Here is a 20966-nt window from a genome sequence, read left to right as displayed (position 1 = left end):
AAGCCTCTGCCTTCGGCTCAGGTCATGATCCCAGGGGTCTGGGATCGAGTCCCACATTGGGCTCTCTGCTCGGCAGGGAGCCTGCTTCTTCTCATCTCTCTCTCTGTCTGTCTCTCTGCCTATTTGTGATCTCTCTCTCTGTCAAATAAATAAATAAAATCTTAAAAAAAAATAGGTATAGAAAGCCAACAAGATTGTGGCAACACAAAACGTCTTCCTGCAAGCTCTTATATATACTTCTGCACAGGGCAGGGAGGGGAGTAAGGGCTTGTCAGATTTCCAACTAATTTGTCCTTCAATGGCAAGCAGCAGAAGGAGAGATGGATGGTATAAGCATCTGGTAGATCAGCTTGGGACCTGTTAAGCTATTGTGCATTTACTTTGTTGGAGCAGAGACTTGGGGACTTCAGAGACCTTAGAGCTGATGGCCGAGATCCACATTGACAGGTTGTGTTTTACTTTTTGCTGTTGAACACGTGGTGTCTGTCTGGAGCCAGGCAGGGTGTATGTGAATGTGTCACAAATACGCTTCTGGCTCTTTGAAGGTGAAAATCATTAAGGTTACCAGGGGGACCATCATAATCTTTTACTCTTGATTCAAAATAAAACAGAGGAAATGCCTTGTTTTCAGCATTGAATGTCTGGCCTTGTTACAAATCATGTTAAAAACTTTTAATTTTGAAAGGATTGAGACAGCTTCCTAATACTTGTAATTTTACAACGACAAGCCAATGAAAATTGACATTTCTCTTCACATTGGTGATTTTTGTAACAGCTGTGTGTATATGATACCCTGAGGTTTAGTAGAAGGAGGGCCATTATCTTGGAGTTAGCATGAGGCTGCTGTATCAGAGTGTTTCCCTGTTTCCTTAAAGGATTTCTTTCCTCTGAATTAGCTGCTTGTTAAGGGTGAGGCTGACTGTGTGATTGGAGTAGTTAGGTTGGTGGGCGGCCTTCAGGTTGAGTAGTTGTCTTGGCTGCTTCAGCCTTGCCCACGGGGGTGCGGATTGCAAGATTACTGTGTGCAGGAGCTGTGGGCTGGCCTGAGAGAACAAAGAGGAGAATGTCGGCCAATCCAGCCGTGTGGTACAGCAAGGGTTGTTCTGCTCTTAGATGGACAACAAACAACTTACATACGTACAGTCTTTCTCTTCTGAAGTCATACTCCTACTTTCTTTGTGATTTAAAAAATTTCTCCTCTCCCACTTTTACTCCAGGCTCCTCAGTCCGTATTCTTTGAAGTCTGAAGGGTGGGGAGGTGGTATCAGGGCTGCCACAGCCTCACCTTCCCACATGGTGTCAGGAGCCTGTGCTCCAGCCAGAGCCGTTTGCTGGAGCGCAGAGGGCGGGGCGCCCCTAGGGAAGAAGGAAGGAAGGACCAGAGGCTAAAAATAGGCAGCTTGGAAGAACCTGCTTACTGTTCTTTCAGGTCAGATGTGGTCCTCCCATGACAACCTAGCTTGGAGTATAGTGATGGTTTTGGAATAAAGAAGAGGAAATAAATCACCTCTCATTGAAAGAAAGAGAGAGAGAGAAGGAGGGAAGAGAGAGAGAGGTAAAGGGAGGGAGGGAAGGAAGAAAGGAAGGAAGGAAAGAAAGAAATAATCATAAAATACAAGCTTTTGCAAGAAAGGAAAAGGAAAGAAAAAAGAAAAGAAAGAAACATCACCACAAAATATAGACTTTTACTGTATGTTCCAGATAAAAGGAACTTTCCCAAATGGCCTGATGGTTTTGGATGTGTGTCCCCCGAAGTTCTAGGGATATATGTGTTTGGGAATGTGTGCATGCACGTGTCCCTGCGTGCCTGGCACTAAAATGGTTCATTGTGTCAGATGCTGAGACATTCTGGGACTGTGGGTAGGTGTTCTCACAGAGGTTTTTCTCAAGAGATCTTTTGCACATATAAAGAAAGATGTGTCCCATTTATAAGGCAACTCTCCTTATACTGAATGGAAGAAACTCCCCTGGGTCGTGTTTGTACCGTAAATACACAGTCTGGGTCATTGTTTCTTTCACACAGGAGGCATACCAGATGCAGAACAGAGGATCAAAAAGCGAGCTGTGTCAGCTACTCCCGTCCCTCCCTTTTCAGTCCTTTTAAAAAATGGTGGTCTCCTCCCCGCACCACCCCTGGCCTCCCCCCACCCCCCACCCCCAACCACAGAAAACGAAATCTTCCCTGAACTCCCTCCCAGACTATCTAGCAGGCGCAAAAGTTGCTGATTCAAGCTGGTGAGAGTCCCTTCTACTCTCCCTGGGATAGCTGAAGGGGACTTCAAGGGAAACAATAGAAAGTCCTTGAGATGCTTTAGGTCATTTATACCTGCTTGCCATATCTTCCTTCCAAATAAACGGTACCGTTTTTCTGAGGGAGAATTTTCTATCCTGACTTTCAGACCAGATTTCTAATAACTTAAAAATAAGGCTATTGCTTGTATATGCCCTTCTGCTCTTGTTTCTGCCTTTTCCTGAGAAAGTTGCTGTACTCTTCAGCAAACTGACTCCAGCCCTGATCCTACCTTGACATGGCTCGTGGCCCGACCTTCCACTGGGCTGGGCACTAATGAAGTCCTTGTGTGGTGTTGGCCTCTATGACTCATTTCATTCCTTTTATCTTTGTCTGTTAGCTAAATATATCTGTTTCTTTCTCTCACCCTTTCTCTGATCTCTGGGCAGAAGATGAACTTTGTCTATGGTCTTCGATGTAGGGGGGCTGGACTAAAAAGGCATTCTTGGTAGGTGTGGGAGCATGTGGTAGAACTGGGGCACATTGATGCTGCTGGCAGGCTTGCGGCAGGGGAACCCCACTGCTCTCACAGAACTCCTCTCCCTGGGTGTTGTGGTCCACATTACCCCATGACATCCAAGTCACAAGGCATAGCTTCTCTGGTAAAAGAAAGCATTTCCTCCTGTGAATTTTGCTGTTTTACTTGGGGGGAAATGTGGGAATATCAATGATTGAGGATCTTCTTAAGGGGCGGCTTTTTTTCTGCCACAGGTGACTGTCCTGCGGTGGGTGGGGGTGCACTTGGGACTCACAGAAGATGGTGGTACTACCGTCTGTGGGGTAAGCTAGCCAAGGACCCTGCTTTCACATTGGGCCAGGGTGAACCTCAGTGTGAGCCCAGAGCCCACAGCGTCCTTGAATGCAGACTTTCCTGTATATTAGTGGCTGAGGAAAAGGAAGCACAAGCCATTGGGTAGTTTTAAGACCTAGGCTATCAGCTGGCAGTTCTGAGCCCAACCGGGGAAGGAAGTACAGAGACAAATGGAACTCTCACCCAGCAAGAGAAACAACTTTTGGAAGAAGGTAAAGACAGAAATGGCAATGTGAGAGAAAAGCTGAATGTTCTCTTCTGGAAGTCAGGGAGAATCACAGTTGACAGCAGTCATCCCTAAAAGGCTAGAGTAAGTCTAGCCTGAACCTAATATTAGATTATATCGACTGACTTAATCTTATCTAGTCATACTGTTTAAAAAAATGGAGTCCCATTGAGACATTTATATTTAATGGCATTCGATACTATATTTATCATAGAGTAAGTTTTAAGAGCTCAGAGGGGTGTAGTGATATTATCAGAAATAAATAGGGCAGTGATTTCCCAGTAACTCCTCCCCCTTCTACCAGCATGGTGTGCCTGGCTCTCAGAGGGCTATTTGAGGGCCCAGCAGCCTCTGCTTCTCGTAATATGTTCAGTTGTACCCTATTTTCATTTAAAAATGCAGTTCCTCCTACATGCTTTCTCATACAGAGTCATGTGAACGTAGTGCCCATCTCTTGCAACCTAGTCGCTCTGGCCTTTAATCAGAGTTGAGTGCTTGTTCTCCTTGCTGCCTGACTGTGTCCAGCAGTCTCAGCTTGTAGAGTCCCAGGAGAGCTGGCGCACACGTTGCTGGGCAGACTTTGCATGGAATGTTGCCCTCGTGCCATTAGCCAAAGCGGAGGCTGCTCTCTCTGCCTCCAACTTTATTGTTCAGGACTTAATGTAATAATATGCTTGAACAGGCGGAGAGACTGCATTAGCTTGGCTCTGCAGTTGTAAACAATATTTGCTCTGTGAGTTTTCTCCTTCACCCTGTACTCTCCTGGATCCCTGTGCCCCCTACCACCAATACCCCCTCTCTTCTTGCATATTCTAACCTTGGCTAAACAGCTTCATTCATAAGATGATCAGTGTTTTCTGGGAGGAAAATGTACTGAAAATAACCAAGTCCCCAGAACCTCCAGCTGTCATGCACCGGTAAGAACAGCTTTGTTTCTGGGTAGAGATTTAATTAATGTCTAGATAAGCAAAGTATTTTCCTTATATTTCCCACTCCCTTTGCTACTTTGAAATCCTGTTTGAAAACACATACATATGCACTCGCGCACACTCAGGTAACAAAAAACAACTTTCCTAAAACTGACAGCCTCCTTGGCAGGGAGCACTGGGAAGATTCCATTCAGTGCCTCCCAGAACAAAGGCTTCTGTGTCAGTCTTGCCAGGAGTGGAAGGTGGAGAGGGACAGGTATAGGGGCCTAGATGGTCTTTACTTACACGTAGGGAATTGCGGAGTTTCTATATTTTTTCCATAGACAAGTTTTTCTCCCTCTACTTCTCACTTTCTCCTGTAGTTTAACACAAAAACAGGGTAAAAGAAAACCCTTCCTCACACCTGCACCGTCTTTGACAGTCGTTATGGTTGGCTTCACAGAACCTGCTCCACCTTCTCTGTGTTGATTGGTGGCTGATGATGTCATGGCATAAAACTCAAACTGATTGTTTTCTCTGTGGGCCAGGACGAAAAACAGCAGACAGCAGAGCTCTTGCTCTGTTGTTTCCTCCAGTTCATGCTCTCAAATGAGATGGAAAAAGGTGGGAGCAGAGCCATGGCAACAGATCACTTTGATTTACTCATCAAGCTCAGTCTCCAGCACGTGGAATAGGGAAGCTTCTCATATATGGAAAGAGCCTTTGTTTTTTCCCAAGAGGACCTACTGCTTTTTGCACAGAAGAGATTTTGATCCTTTTTGCTTTAAATCTGTTTAAGGGATGGATAGAGGTATTTTCAAGGAAACTATATTGGCCCAAGAAAGGGTAGTAATAGGAGTTAATTTCAGGAAAATAAATAATAATTGGAAAAATTTCACTTGGTTCCTCACAGAACTTGGCAACTCTTGCTGTCAGCATGCTTCTGTCATGGAAGTAAACTTCAGCTCTATAACGACAACTCTAGTATGTGAATTAAGGGGATGGTACAACCTCAGAGTGTTACATCTGATCTGAAGAGCCCAAGGAAGAGAAGTTACATGTGATTCTAGTCTTGAATGGACTTGATGAGATTCACTTTCACCTTGGACCTTCCTGGGCCTACTGTGGTACAGGCAGAGCAGTTAGGCCTGGCCTGAATCTGGGGTGGGACCCATCAGACTTGAACCTTCAGGACTGCCTTGGTTGACATCAGGGGTTGGGCTCACCTTATACTGTGCAGCAGAATTACCAGCATTAATAGACCCTTGTCATCTATAGCTGCTCAAAACATCTGGAAGCCTAGGGGAGAGTCTAGGCTCCTTCAGGGGCTTCTGCCACAGATAGCACCAATGAGTGAAGCATCTAAACAAAGCTTTGTCTTTCATCAGGTATCCTGACGACGGTCTTCAGACTTGGTAAGGTCGCTGAGCATGTGAAAGCCTTTCCCCTTAGATTTTACACATTACCTCAGGACATATTTTTTCAACCTACCTTTCTTTTTTCAGAGTTGTGGTCATACTTGAATTACCACTAACCTTAATGACCATTTCCAAAAAGATTGACCGGAAAAGTCACACCACTCTGGTAAGTGGAGGAGGTGAGGCATATCTGACAGGAGGCATCATTGGTAGGACAGAGGCCTGGATAGGAGTCCCTCCCAACCCACAGAGCTGTCCTTGGTGGGGGCAGTCTATATTTACTCTCACTGAAGCACCCAGGACTTTGATTTGTTGATTTGTTGGACAAAAGGAAACTCTAAAGCTGGCCTGGCAACCACAGTCACTCACATACAGTCTTCTTCACCCACTTGGATTGTGCTTAATTCTGTGCTTCCCTGCAAACATATAATCACTGGGCTATCTTTAGATACGTTGCAGTGTAACTTCACCCCAGGAGAGACAGAATATTACAGCTGGTTTACATTTTCCTGAACAAAACATACACACTGAAAGATTAGGCACACCATTTCCTTGAGCTGTGTGGAATATTACTCATTTCTTTGCTGGGAAACTCCCTTTTTGTTAATGTTATTTTAAGTTTGGGGATAGTAGAGATTTTTCAAATATGTGATTGACATGAATGTAAGGGAGAAGGCCTACTCGAAGGTAGATAAGCCTTTCATTATTCAGCCAGATGTGTGTTGCATTCCTAAATTTGCCTTCTGTTTCCTTTCTTCTCAACTTTGGTGGCTCAGCAGAATCATGGTGTGGGGAGAGTGACATATACCTACCCATCCCACTACAGAGATTCAGATTGGATTGATCCGGGGTAGGGCCTGAACGTTGGTAAATGTTGTCAAGTTTCTTGATGAGTCTAATGAATAAATAGCTGATCTGAAGAGTATAGTAAAATGTACCCCCAGAATGGTACATTTGAAGTACGTGGTAGTTTCTTTCCCATCATCTAATAGTTGAGAATTGCCTGCATTTTCTGAGCAGTGACACCTGTTGCTCTGGTGTGGCATTTGACAGCTCAACTTACTTCTTCTTTCCTTCTTTTAACTTCCATCTTTGCAAGGGAACCCCTTGTCTTCTGGGAGGAACCCAGTCATAGTCTTCTGAGAGCATCTCTCTGAGCCCCAGATTTCTCCAGAAAAACTGAGAATGGGGAAGTGCTTTAAATGCTCAAGGCCCTGGCCTGCTGTTACCACTCTCCACTGATGGAAGGCTTTGTCACAATCCCCTCCTGGGAATGGCTGGGTTTTCAACTTGGCTAAGTAGACAGTGTTTTTGTTCACTTCTTCAGGCCAGAGAAAAATGGTATAGAACAGCTCTTTGCCTCATTTTACCCCACAGTAACCAAAATGAAGACTCAATATAAGTCTAAGAGAACCAGAATTGTGGGGAACAGTCAGTGTTGAGTACAAGCACCTGCTGTACCTGTGATCAAGTGGGGGAAAGAAGTGCTCTACCTGGTTCAGTTGTCTGGTGGCCTCTGAGCACAGTTGGGTGTCTTGTACACTTTTAGTGTGCAGGTGGGAGGGAGTAGGTTGGCCCATCATTCTTTCAGAGTTCTGACCTGATTGTGGGAGTTTGCATGGCTTTTGGCTGGTTTTGTGTAATTTATTACACTGTGATTTAATAGCTCTCTGAGCATTTGGCACTAACCTGTCGGAGGCAGAATTTATGGCTTTTTCTTGGAGAAGAAATTAGCCCATTGTTTGAGAAAATGTTCTTTAACTCCTTAAGTATTCACTACCTCATTTCTATGCCTTTCTCTACCTAGTTTCCCTTTCTGAGCCCCTCTGTAGCTGCCACTGCTCTTGTATTTATACAGATTTGAGTTTATACTACCTTTGCCTCTTTCCTGTGATAAGCAATTTTTTTTTTCTTTTATTCCCAGGTATGTTATGTTCTTTGTATCTTCTACCACTGGACTTGACTGTTTCATGGAACTAGTCCTTTGCTGTTCCCTTTGATCTTCAGGTTTGATTTGCCTTTTCTAATGTTGTGTTGTACAGATTAACAACCTTCATCAGGATCAGTTCTCTTCTTTGTGGGCTGATTCACAAATACTTTTCACCTGTGTGAAATCTTGTTTTTGAAGTGGTGTTCAACTGGCCCAGAAAGACCAGATATTAAAATGGCAGCTAATGAGGGGCACCTGGGTGGCTCATTCAGTTAATCATCCGAGTCTTGATTTTGGCTCAGGTCATGATCTCAGGGTTGTGAGATTGAGCCCCACATCAGGCTCCACACTGGGTATGGAGGCTGTTTAAGATTCTTCTCCCTCTACCCTCCCTCACCCAAATTCTGTCCCTCTCCCTCTGCCTTGCCCACCCCTGTGCAGTTAATAGAAAAAATCAGACCTTGAGAGTCGCATGGTTGGCACAGTGTGTTAAGGCTCTGCCTTCAGCTCAGGTCATGATCTCAGGATCCTGGGATCAAGCCCCATGTTGGGCTCTCTGCTCAGCGGAGAACCTGCTTCCCCCTCCCTCTCTGCCTGTCTCTCTGCCTGCTTGTGATCTCTCTCTCTCCTCTCTCTCTGTGTCATATAAATAAATAAAATCTTAAAAGAAAAAAAAAAAATCAGACCTTGGTTCTGAAACGTCCAGGTATCCTATAAGATGGTAGACAGGTGAAATCTGGAAGACACCATGGAAATCAGTGGACTCCAAGCATATTGCCTCTTAATAAGTACCTACTTGGAAAGACTACAGAGGATATGCCTTAGGAGAAAGTTCAGTTCAAGCAAGAATAGGGAGAAAGCTCTGGGAAATGAGGCTGTATATGTAGGGGAGTTGGTTGGGTATGGAGTGATAGTTATAGAATATACAATGGCCAGATTTGAGGCTTGAAGGTAAGAGAAGGAACAAGGAAGTTCAGGGCATTATGGGAAGAAAAGTTTGGTAACATAAGAAGCTCAGGAGTCTTCCCCATTTGGTGTTGACTATTGAAAGTAAGGTATTCAGTAAATTTTGTATCAGTTCCATTGAGGAAGAGTGAGCACTAGCCCTACTGATAATCTTTATTTTTTTTTTTATAAACATGTATTTTTATCCCCAGGGGTACAGGTCTGTGAATCGCCAGGTTTACACACTTCACAGCACTCACCAAAGCACATACCCTCCCCAATGTCCATAACCCCACCCCCTCTTCTCCTAACCCCCCTCCCCCCAGCAACCCTCAGTTTGTTTTGTAAGATTAAGAGTCACTTATGGTTTGTCTCCCTCCCAATCCCATCTTGTTTCATTGATTCTTCTCCTACCCACTTAAGCCCCCATGTTGCATCCCCACTTCCTCATCTACGGCCATGCCACCCTGAACGCGCCCGATCTCATCTGATCTCGGAAGCTAAGCAGGGTCGGGCCTGGTTAGTACTTGGATGGGAGCCCTGCTGATAATCTTGATGACTTTTTATTCCCTTTATTCAAATCCAACCATAGTAATCGAGTGATCATCAGTATTAACAATCCCTTATTGAATAGAGATATATAGGATTTGAAATTTTTAATATTAGAAAGATATAATGTGATCAATTTTAGATCATTGGTTTATCATTAAATGTAACATTTCATTCTCATCAAATAAATTATGTAGATCAGTTTAACTAGAGCAACAATCCTAACATTTAAACTTTTTAAAATTTTATTTTATTTATTTATTTGACAGAGAGAGAGAGATTGGGCAGAGAGGCAGGCAGAGAGGAAGGAGGAAGCAGGCTCTCTGCTGAGCCAAAAGCCCAAAGCGGGGCTCGATCCCAGGACGCCGAGACCATGACCAGAGCCAAAGGCTTAACCCACTGAGCCATGCAGGCGCCCCCCCCTCAACATTTTAAAAATTTAAAAAATTTAAAAAATTTTTAAATATTACATGCTTTTTATTGAAGTATAGTTGACATACAATGTTATATTTAGTGTCACATAGTGATTCAACAGTTCAGTACATTACTCAGTGCTCACCAAGATAAGTAATAATCACCATCTGTCATCATACAACATTATGACAATATTATTGACAATATTCCCTATGCTGTGCTTTTCATCTCCATGACTTATTTCATTTTTAAAATTTCTTAGCTCATTTCAGTACCTATTTTCAGTAATCGAATAATATATTAACATACTAGTCTTTTAAGAGAATACAAAGGAAGCCTGATTATTTGCTTTTGGTATCCTAATCTGGAGTGTGTAGGTTCCTTCCAGGAAAAGGAAGTTCATGACATGGTTTAGCCCAAATTAATATTGGCATTTGGATGCAAAATATGTTAATAAAGATGATTAGCTTCTCAGTCATTGGATACCTCTCATATATGGTCTTTGGGAATTTTTTGAATATGGTGGCTGGGAGCAGAAAGAATTCCAATGTTTATAGGCTTCCTGGAAAAATGTCATCTCAATATTACTTATTAACATATTTACAATGTTTTGGAAGACAGTGCAGAAAATTTCAATATCATGTGTTATCACATTCTTTATAAACTTCATCTGTCCCAGGCTTTTTTTGCTAATTAATGATTTGAGGATATTCAGTTGGGTCCTTTTGCCCAGAAGTCAGGTTAATGTATAGATTTAAACATCTTTTGAAATAACATTAACTATTTTATTTTCCCTGTAACGCTATTTTGATAATTGACAAAGTCAGTGATTGTAATCAGGAATAGGTTACTTAGGTGGTGACTTACTGGTTTTGTAATTGGAAGTTTGTATTTCTTAATTCCCTTCACCTATTTTGCTTGTCATCTGTACCTCGCTGCCCCTACAACCACCACTTTCTTTTCTTTATTCAAGCATCTGTTTGTTTGTTCATTTATTTTATTTTTATTCTTCACATATAAGTGAAATCATCTGGTATTTGTCTCTGTCTGACTTAATTCATCTACCATAATACCCTCTTAGGTCCATTGTCACAAATGGCAAGACTTCATTCTTTTTTATGGCTGAGTAGTACATATATTTTTATAACTTGTGATTAAGTAAATTTACCTATTTCCTTTGTCTTGAAAATATAGCACATATGTATACTTTATTTAAAAGGCAAAGGTGAGGGGCGCCTGGGTGGTTCAGTGGGTTAAAACCTCTGCTTTTGGCTCAGGTCATGATCCCAGGGTCCTGGGATCAAGCCCCATATCAGGCTCTCTGCTTAGCGGGAAGCCTGCTTCCGCCTCTCTCTCTCTGCCTGCCTCTCTGCCTACTTGTGATTTCTCTCTGTCAAATAAATAAATAAAATCTTTTAAAAAATTTTTTAAAAAGGCAAAGGTGAAAATCTTTAAAGATTTTGCAAATAATATATTTATAATTTGATTATTTCATTTTGCCAATAAAGGAAGAAAAATTCATTGTATGTTTGGTAGTGGGGGTTGGGGAAGAACCTTTAGACCTTGGCATTTCTTTGCCAGCCTTTTGTCCTTGGCCTCCGAGTTATAAAGCCCAGGGCCTTCTGTAGTGATCTTATAGGCATGTTCTGACCTAGGAGCAGAACAGGATTGCTGATAGTGATGACATGACTTCTAGGGCTACTTGGAGGAGTATTAGTATCTTCAGTAAATATAATAACATGTTCCTATGTTTCCTTAAAGTGTGTCCAGATGTTTTCTGAACGGGTGTCACCTGTTTCCAAGGTGCCTTGAGTGAGGTAACTTTCTGATAGTAGACAAGGCAGTAGTGGGTAGGACTGTTTGACTTCGGAGAGGGCAGTCGCTCTAATTTAATATAAAGATAGGAGCCTAGTTTCTCAAGTCTCTCTCCAGCCAGGAAGTAGTTCTCATTTCTAATTATGATTAGAAGTGAAGTGATTACAATTTCAGAATTGTAGAGACAGATGGGTCTGTCCTTGACAAGGTACACAGAGTTGAATCTGAGCCCTTTTACCTGGCGAATTTGCTGCCCATAGTCCAGATCGGCACTCATGGGCTTCATGGCTTATCTCATGGTGTTTGCTCTCCTTGATGTAAGTCAGGGGTGCGTGGAGAGGGCCTTTGTGTGAGTAGTGTGTGCATGCCGCTCCTTACCAGGTGTATATTTTTCTGAGTGGGGTTGTAGCCACATTTCAGTCCCATCCATTCCCCTCTTTAACTGGGGAGCTCACAGTGTTCCACGCGGTGGCCAGGGGTTGGGGAGCAGGAGCCCGGTATTTACTTGGAATCGTGATCTCTAGTGACTGTATGGATGGATATTTATCCTTCATTAACTTGTTACCCAAATGGTTTTTGCTGTAAGTGCTTAATGTCCTTGAGATTTCAGCTAGAGCCAGGAGCACTGGTGGGAACACAAGGCAGAAGTGGCCTCACTCTCTGCTCAGCTTCCATTTAGTCAGTTAGTCTCCAGTCATCTGATTATCAAAGCATCGTCTTAGAGCAAGGGATTCCTAATTCATCTTGACATCCAAATCTTTTGTCTAAAACTGTATTTGGCACCAGAGTATAGCACAGTTAGCTCTCGGGTTTGATGTCGTTAGGGGCCTCATTGTAAGGAAACTACCTCCCACCCCCCACCCCCCCATCCCCCATCTTTCCCTCAGCAGTGGTTGGAGCTGAACCCTGCTGTGCTTGGTGGTATAATAAATCATGATATCAAATGTCTAAGGTTTGGAACAACTTCCTTTCCCATTGGGTGCTCTGGTCGCCCTTCAGAGGTCTATGTTTGTATTCCATTTTTGACGCATTAGACTTCTTGGGGAAGAGATGGGATAATTTGGGCTTCAGAGTAATGCACTCCTGGGTTTGAATGTTACCATTTTCAGCTTATTAGCTGGATAGGTTAATTATCCTCTGATTTTCAGTTTTCTCATGTGCACAGTGAGAATCATAAGAGGTCTTGTAGGGCTCTTGTGAAGACCAAATTAAAAGATTTCTGTGAAGTGCCAGCATACAATGTTTGGCACATAGGAAAGTTCAGTAAATGGTGACAGTTGTTATAATCAACAAGAAATAGGCCAATAAACCTCTTAAGCCTCATCCTTCCAAAGCACAGAGTATTTGTAAAATCTTACTCTTAGCTTGAAATCTGATTGCTGCGACCATTTATAAGAGGGAGAAGAGAATATATGAGTTTTGGTTTTTAAAGTTTGTTTGGTTTACTCCTATCTTAACTGCTTTAATGCTGGGAATAGGACATGCTCCTTGTCCCTGGGAACTTAGAGATCTGGGAGACAGTCATAAACTGGTTATACTGGAGTATAACTAACCTTATAGGTGCCATGATAGAAGTCATTGTGGGATACGGCAAAGTAAGCAATCCATCTTTGATAGTGAGCATCCTTTTTTTTCCCCCTGCTTTGGGCTAAACTTGTCTTCTTACAGTAAGTAAGTACAAGGACTGAAGTAGATGGGGAAGGCTACTTTGATATTATCTAATTTAAATTGTTGTCCTTGGAGGGTTGATGAGTCCTTGGAAGGACCTTGGGCTTGCTTAAAAGTATGATATAAAGAAGCAGAGGGAGAATAATGGAGAGACTTTAACCTTTAAATTGCAGTAGTATTGGTAGCTTTTTGTGTGACTCAGGACAACTTATTTCATCTTTAACAACTATTTTCTCTGGCCGTCAAGAGGAGGACATTAGCATCTGCCTTCCATACTCAACTGTGCAGGGAGTAAGTAGTGTAATGTATGTGAAAGTGCTTTAAGAAGCAGGAAATGCTACCTATATGGTGGTGTGGTTGAGAGCAGTATATAGACAGACATCACTCCCGTGTTGTATTGTATTGTGTTGTATTTTTTCAGTGTTCCAAGACCATTTTCTTTGTAGAGGAAGATGGCACTGAGAATCAGCTAGAGAGAGAGAGAGGAAAAAAAAAAGAATTAGAGAGGAAACCTGTGGAAATGTTCAAGACTGAGCACATGGTGTTCCCTCTTCTTGTCCTTTAGACCTCTGCTTTAAGTTACCTACTCAGAAGAGCTTCCATGACCAACTTATTTTAGGGCCCCTCCTATTATTCTGAGTCAGAGAATCTGCATCTCCTTCCTGGCACTCATATTTTGTAATGATATGCTTGTTTGCTTACTTGTTTTCTGTCCATATGCTCCATAGGCAGTAAACTTCCTCTGCTGAGGTGGGAGCCCAGTGTGGGGCTCAATCCCAGGCTCATGATCTGAGCCAAAGGCAGATGCTTAACCAGCTGATCCACCCAGGCACCCTGTATTTAAATTTTCATAACAGTAAACTTCCTTGGCCTGACATACACTGCAAACTCAACAAATAATTTGATGAATGAGGTGAAAGGGGGCAAGACCTCTTGGTCTTCTGCCTGGAAAATAGCTGCTTTGGGAATGCCCGGGTAGACATCTCATTCTTTTGTGGGTACAACCAGAGGCAGGGTGTCTGTGCCTGAGACTGCTGTTGTACCTCCCGATTGCAGGTTCTAAATGCCACAGGCTGGATTTGTGACTCATCTCTCCCCTTCTCCCACATGTCCCTTTCTACCCATTTAGAGACCCCTAAACTCATGTGCACATTGAATTTGGTGACTCTCCCTTGGAAAGTGAAAACTTACTCTGAACTGTGGAACTTGGTTCCAGGGAGTTGAGAGCTTGCCAGGCAGGGAGCATGTGTCCTATTTACTATTTATAAAGTGTACCACCCTGGCTCTTGGTCAGAGGCCGCACCCCTTGGGTTCCCAGCTGTCTATCCCCATCTTATGCCAAGTAGCATTGTGTCAGGTTCTTCCTTGGTATGTGAGGCATAGTGTAAGTTTCATTCATGTATGCTGCTGGATGCCCCTCAGATTGCAGTTCTCTTAGGACCCTGAAGAGATGCCCTTTTTTGGTTTATTTTTTGACTTTTTAAAAAATTAATTATTTTTATTAACTATAATGTATCATTTGCCCCAGGGGTGCAGGTCTGTGAATCATCAGGCTTACACATTGCACAGCACTCACCATATCACGTACCTTCCCCAATGTCCATCACCCAGCCACCCTATACCTACCCCCACCCCAGCAACCCTCAGTTTGTTTTGTGAGTTTAAGAGTCTCTTGTGATGAGGCACCTGGATAGCTCAATGGGTTAAAGCCTCTGCCTTTGGCTCAGGTCATGATCCCAGGGTACTGGGATCGAGCCCTTTCAGGCTCTCTGCTCAGCAGGGAGCCTGCTTCCTCCTCTCTCTCTCTGCCTGCCAAATAAATAAATAAAACCTTTTAAAAAAATTTTTTAAAAAGAGTCTCTTATGGTTTGTCTCCCTCCCAATCCCTTTGTTTTGACTTTTTTTTTTTTTTTTTTAAATTTGCACTCAAAGGCAGACGCTCCATGATCGAACCACCCAGGCACCCCTGCAACTAAAATTTTTATATATGTAAATATCTGTATGTGTCTGACTGGGTTCAGTTGGAAGTTGAGCTACTGTGAATTTGGGTTATAAAGGATTTATTACAGAAATTCATGAAATTAGACCTTACTCGATTGAGGGAAGAGCTAGGAAAGCGAAGGTCCAAAGTGGAGCATTGGAATCAGAGAAGAGTCACTAGCGAGTCTGCCTGAAGCATCAGCATAAGAGGACAAGTCAGAGGCTACAGGGAAGTCTGAGAAGTCTGCTGCATCTGTTTCTGGGGTGGAGCCACCTACAGAGCTTTGTGGGAAGCCATAGCCTCTAGGTAGCTACTATCCATTCTGGTCTACAGCCAGTTGTCTGGTGGTGGATCAGAGGGTCAACAGTGAGACGGAAGAACAGTATAGGGGAGAACAAGGACCTGCTGGAACCTGCCAGGGATCTCTGTCTCTGTCCATTACCACATTTGACTGCTAAGACCTTCAGAGAGTAATGGCCACTGATTCAGTACCATTTTCCAAATCTCATGCAAGTTCCTTTTTTGGCCATCTCTAACTTGGAACCCTAACTGGGGATTCTGGGGAACATAGTTCCCAGCTTAACTAAGCTGACACAGCACTGTCCAGCACACCATCCAGATCAGGATTCTAAAGGCCCCCTCCTGCCCCTTCCCAGACTGTAATACCACCCCATCACTTACAGTCATTTTTTAAAAAAATTTATTTATTTATTTATTCATTCATTCATGAAAGACAGAGAGGGGCAGAGGGAGAAGCAGGCTCCACGCAGAGCAGGGAACCCAATGTGGGACTCGATCCCAGGACCGTGGGGTCAGGACCTGAGCTGAAGGCAGACGCCTTAGCCAACTGAGCCACCCAGGCACCCTGCAGTCATTATTTTGACTGACTTCTGCACATAGATTTGAATTGCATTTGCTTATGATTGTTATATAAATGGAGTCGTGCAGTATGATCCTTTTGTGTGTCTGCCTTCTTTGCCCACCACTAATCTGTGAGTTCATCTGTGTTGTTACACGTTGCAGTGGTTCATTCTTTTTCACTGCTGCATAGTATTCTAGTATAGGAGTATAACTGCTGCTTATTTCTCATTTTGCTATTTTTGGTCATTTGGGTGGTTTCCAGTTTGGGGGTATTATGAATAAAGCTGCTATAAACATTCTTATATTTATCTTTTGATCAACATAGACATTTTATTTTTTTTGGATGTATTTCCAAGAATAGAATTTCAGAGGCTTATATGATTAAAGGTATGTTTAGCTTCAGGAACTACTGCTGAACAGTCTGCAAGGTGGTTGTGCCAGTTCACACTGAGTATCTGAGAGTTCAGGTGTTCCATATCCTTTTCTACCCCTGGTATTATCTGTCTTTGATTTTAGTCATTCTAATGGGTGTGTGATAGTATCTCATTGTGGTTTTGCTTGATCTCTTCCGGATAACTAATGATATTGGGTGCCTGTTCATATGTTTTTTGGCAACTCGGATATCTTCTTTTGTGAAGTACCTGGTCAGATCTTAGCTCTTTCTTCACTGGATGTCTACATCTTTCTTATTCATTTGTACAAATCCTTTGCATCTTCTGGATATGAGATTTTTCTGTTACAGGTAGCCCTTTAGTTTTGTTTTTTTTTTTTTAAGATTTATTTATTTATTTATTTGACAGAGAGAAATCACAAGTAGTCGGAGAGGCAGGCAGAGAGAGAGAGAGAGGGAAGCAGGCTCCCTGCTGAGCAGAGAGCCCGATGCGGGACTCGATCCCAGGACTCCGAGATCATGACCTGAGCCGAAGGCAGCGGCTTAACCCACTGAGCCACCCAGGCGCCCTAGCCCTTTAGTTTTAAGGAGGTATGTTCCTTCTGAAACAGTGAATAGGTGGGGCTTCAGGCATGTTTGAAGAGGGAAGCCTTTGGAAAAAATGTGTTTATTTATTGCTCTTTTCTCAGGGAATTAATACAGTTCAGGACTGGAAATTAGCAACCCAACCTACATGTGGTTTTAAAAATAAAATATAGGACCCACAGATATTTCTGTTGCTTTTTAAAAATACAGTTTATCTTGAGCACTCAAAATACATACACACAAGCCAAAAATTTAATTCATTCCATAAAGCTTTGAATGTTACTTGTGGATCTGACTCAGCTAAAAGCTGAGGATAGAAACCTGGCTATGAAACTCGCTATCCCCTAGGAGCTTAGAATCCAGTGGTAGGTATTTGAGGAGCAGAGGAGAGATCTATACCTAGGAAGAAGGGAAGAGCAAAAAAGTTGGGCAGAGAAGCGCTCAGAGAAAATGTGGAAAGGGAGCCCTGATGGACGAGTAGGTTCATATTTATCATCAACCTCGGTTTAGAGAAGATTGAAGGAGGTTGAATGTGTGTGCATGGGTGGGCATGCATGTTGTAAGCTCTGAAAACAAAATGTACAGGAAAGAGCATAGCATGTTTCTGGAGCAGCCAGCAGATGTGAATGCCTGAAGCATGGGGCACATGAAGGCAGATGTAGAGAGTGATGAGGATGAGGTTGAGGCCGGGACTAGCATGGGGGGGCAGCCAAGGAGTTTAGTCCTTCAGGAAGATGGTGTCTTTCAGAGTATGAAAACAAGAGAGTGGCATGATTCGATTTGTTTAGGAAGATCACTTTGAAAGAAATGTGGTATATGAACTGGAATTTCAAACTTGAGACAGGGTCTGTAAACTTGTACAGCTGTGTTCATAGCAGCATTATTGACAATAACCAAAAGATAGAAACAACCCAAGTGTCTAAAGATGGATGAATGTACACAGATGGTAGAACATTATTCAGCCATAAAAAGGAATGAAGTTCTGGTACATGCTACATTGTCAATAAACATTTGAAAATGTTATGCTGAGTGAAGCAAACCAGGAAGAAGAGGGCAAATATATGTTCTACTTATATATGAGGTAACTTAGAATAGGCAGATCCGTAGAGAAAGCTGAATAGAGATTACCAGGGGGTGGAGGGGAGGGAACATGGGGAGTCACTGTTTAATGCATTACAGAGTTTCTGTTGGGGGTGATGAGAGGAGTTCTGAAAATAGTGGTAATTGTTATTCAACTTTGTGAATTTACTTAATGCCGCTGAATTGTATACCTTATAAAATGGCTAAAGTGATCAATTTTATGAGACACACACACATGCACGCACCTTCCCACAAAAGATAAAAAACCTACCTTGAGGCAGGATCTGCATCTAGGAGATCTAAAGGTGTGTTTTGACTGTTGTAGGAATTAATGTAGAGATAACGAACTTCAAGGCAATGAATTTGAATAGGAAGGGATATGTGAGAGTAATTTAGGAAGACCAAATGGGAATGAATGTATCTTGTACTGTCCTGTGTTCCCTCCAGTACTTAGTATAGTATAATCCTCATCTCCCTTTTTTTCGCCAATGAGAACTTGGGAAGACAGATGTGGAGGCTGACACCTGGGATTCTGGCTTTGCTGGGTGGCAGTTTTATACGAGGATTACAATTCAGGGTTAGGGGCGGGTGGACAAGGTTGGAAGAGAAGATGAAGAGTTCTGTTTTGAGTACCTGAGTTGGAGCGCCCTGACATATTCTGATGGAGATGTCCAGGAGGGAGTTACAAAATTGGTGCAGAATGAAATAAAAGGAAGAAAAAGTCAAGGGTAGAGTCCTGGGAGCTCTCATTATTTCTCGGTGTGGCAGAAGTCAGAGGAGCAACCCGAGAGAAACCAGGGGAGGAGAGTTCAGTTGTGTAGTCCTCTGTCTTTTGCTGGATTAGCCTTCTGATTGTTCTCAATAGAGTCATACTTCTCTCTTGGGGTATTCCCTCAGCAAGCCTGATTGTTCTTTGGAGGGCCCGCACCTCTAGAGTGCTGAAGATGAGTATAGTAAAATGCACTCAGGGAAGTGTATTCATGTCTAAGCAATTCAGTTGTGTATTTGGGAGTTGTGGACCTGTAGCCTTCTAACCTTTCCTGATTTTCTGATTCAGTTGTCCCTTCACTGCTTCTTTTTTTTTTTTTTTAACCCTGCATATGAAGAAAAATTGATGGCTTTTGACCAACATCAATCTCAGGATAAAAGACATCTGTAAAACCCTACAATCCCATGGATAAAATTAAGATGCCTGTATGTTTATGGTTTTCAAAAAGGTTAATGCATTTTTTTCATAAATTTCAATTATTTTGTTTGATCAGTAGTTTGGAAAATTATTGGGTTTGGGATTCAAGACCTCTTGTTTTACACTGTGCTTTTGAAAGCACACAGCTTTCAGGAGGGAAGTGACAGTGTCTCCTTCTAGATTTAATTGAGATCTGTTTGATTCTTTTGCCCTAGTACTCAAAATCTGTCCGATGAAAAGAGATTTGTGTAATAGTACTACTGATACATTACTGGGGAAGGGTGCCAGAAAATGTAAACAGATTAAGGTAGTCTTCCTTTTAGTTTGGGAACCACTATTCACAGCATTTGTTACTTCTTAAAAAAAAAAAAAAATTGTGTAAGGTTCCACCTCCCTCAAACTAAGCCCAGCCAAGTGCTTTTCAGACAAGACGGCTGTGATTTCTCTTCTGTGGCTTGCTCTGAGTTCCTTTCCAGATGCTGAATTGGCAGCAATAGCAAATGGATACTAACATCTTTCTTCATATTCTTTAGCCTCTTAAACTAAGCCATAATCATCTTCAGGTTTGGGAGTTATTAAAAAGCCTCCCTGAAGTGATGGAAATGTTCTGAAACTAGGTTTAGTGGTGATGGTTGCATAGCTTGGTAAATTTACTAAAAATCATTGAATTGTACACTTAAAGCAAGTGATTCTTTGTGTATGTAAGTTATACCTCACCAAAGTTGTTTAGAAAAACATCCCTTCCAATCCTGAGCACTGCAACCATTTCTCCTGCCTAAATGCTACTCTTTTCGGGCAACCAAAGCCCTACTCAAAGTCCTCTTGGCTCTTGGCCAAGTACTGGAGGGTTCTCTCAGGACTCTGGCACAGCTTGTGGCTCTTGCCTGGCTCCTCTCCACTTGCTCTGCCCAGTGCATCCAGCACCTAACCTGGATGAACTACCAGCCAATTCTGTTTCTTTTGTGAGGCTGAAAGGTGAGCAGTTCAGGCTCTCTAGGGCACAGAGGCCAGTTACTCAGTTTGTGGTTTATTCTGAACTGATGCCTCTTGTTTTCCCTTGCTGCTTGATCTTTTTACTGCTGTTAACACCCAGGTTACAGGGTAAGCAGACTATTTCAGTGCAACTAGAACCTTGCAATATGGCCCTTCTCAGCGGTTCCATTTGAAGGTTCAGTGGGAAGAAAGGTTAAGTAATGTTTCCAGTTGTCTGTATATTTTCTAACCTCTTTATCCTCTTCTGCTTTCCTCCCCAAGTTGTCTAGATGACTGAAAATGAGGTGAAAACATTTTCCTGCCTTCACCCCAAATTTCACTCTACCTAGTTGGATTGCAGCAAAGTTTGTTTCATATTGGGTGATTACTGACTTTCTCTTCCAGAGCCATAAGTTATAAGGGCAGGGGTCCTGTGTACCTTCACTGTTACGAGTGGGAATTGAGGCTTTACAAACAGGTGGGTTAAATTGCCACACAGGAGGTGGGCAGCCAGAGCACAAAGCAAGACTGCCCAATTTGATGTCATCCTACTGTGAAAATTATTGAGTTCCTGCCATCCTCACACTGTACTTGGAGGTTCTCTGGTGCTTCCGGTCAGGTGTCTTTGGAAATATAAGGTTGTTAGTTAAGGGTCTTTTTTTTAACACTTAGTGTTTATGTCTGTCGTGCCCAGTATTTGGATCAAATACAGATTTAAGTTAGAATGCTTTCTTTTTTCTGTCCCAAAGTGAGTGATATTTCTTCAGGTGGTATACCTAATACTCAAAAGGGGAACTTTAGAGGGTGAGATGCACCCCCTTCAGCTTGTAATGCTTGCTGTTGAGTAGTCTTGACTCGTGACTACATGCATAGAAGTCTCAGTTTGTGAAAGGGCAGGTGGCATCCTTTGGTGCCTTCCTCCCAAGGATGGCTTCC

At 42.7% G+C, this 20966-nt stretch overlaps 1 protein-coding gene across 3 annotated transcripts in view; it reads left to right on the top strand.

Annotated features, from left to right (window-relative positions):
- Positions 1–20966, top strand: part of MICAL3 (microtubule associated monooxygenase, calponin and LIM domain containing 3) — a 198362-nt gene that overhangs the window by 44440 nt on the left and 132956 nt on the right. The window contains exons 1-2 of one of the 3 annotated variants that reach the window (XM_082738145.1): positions 5315–5650; positions 5741–5819. The exons of the other annotated variants lie outside the window; for them this stretch is intronic. The gene's annotated coding sequence lies outside the window, so the exon portion shown is untranslated. Of the gene's footprint in view, positions 1–5314; positions 5651–5740; positions 5820–20966 lie in introns of those variants that run through there. 3 annotated transcript variants of the gene reach the window in all.

Source organism: Mustela nivalis (assembly GCF_964662115.1).
Source record: "Mustela nivalis genome assembly, chromosome: 7".
Classification (NCBI taxonomy): Eukaryota; Metazoa; Chordata; class Mammalia; order Carnivora; family Mustelidae; genus Mustela; species Mustela nivalis.
Note: the sequence above shows the minus strand (reverse complement) of the source record. Positions and strands in the feature narration are given on the sequence as shown.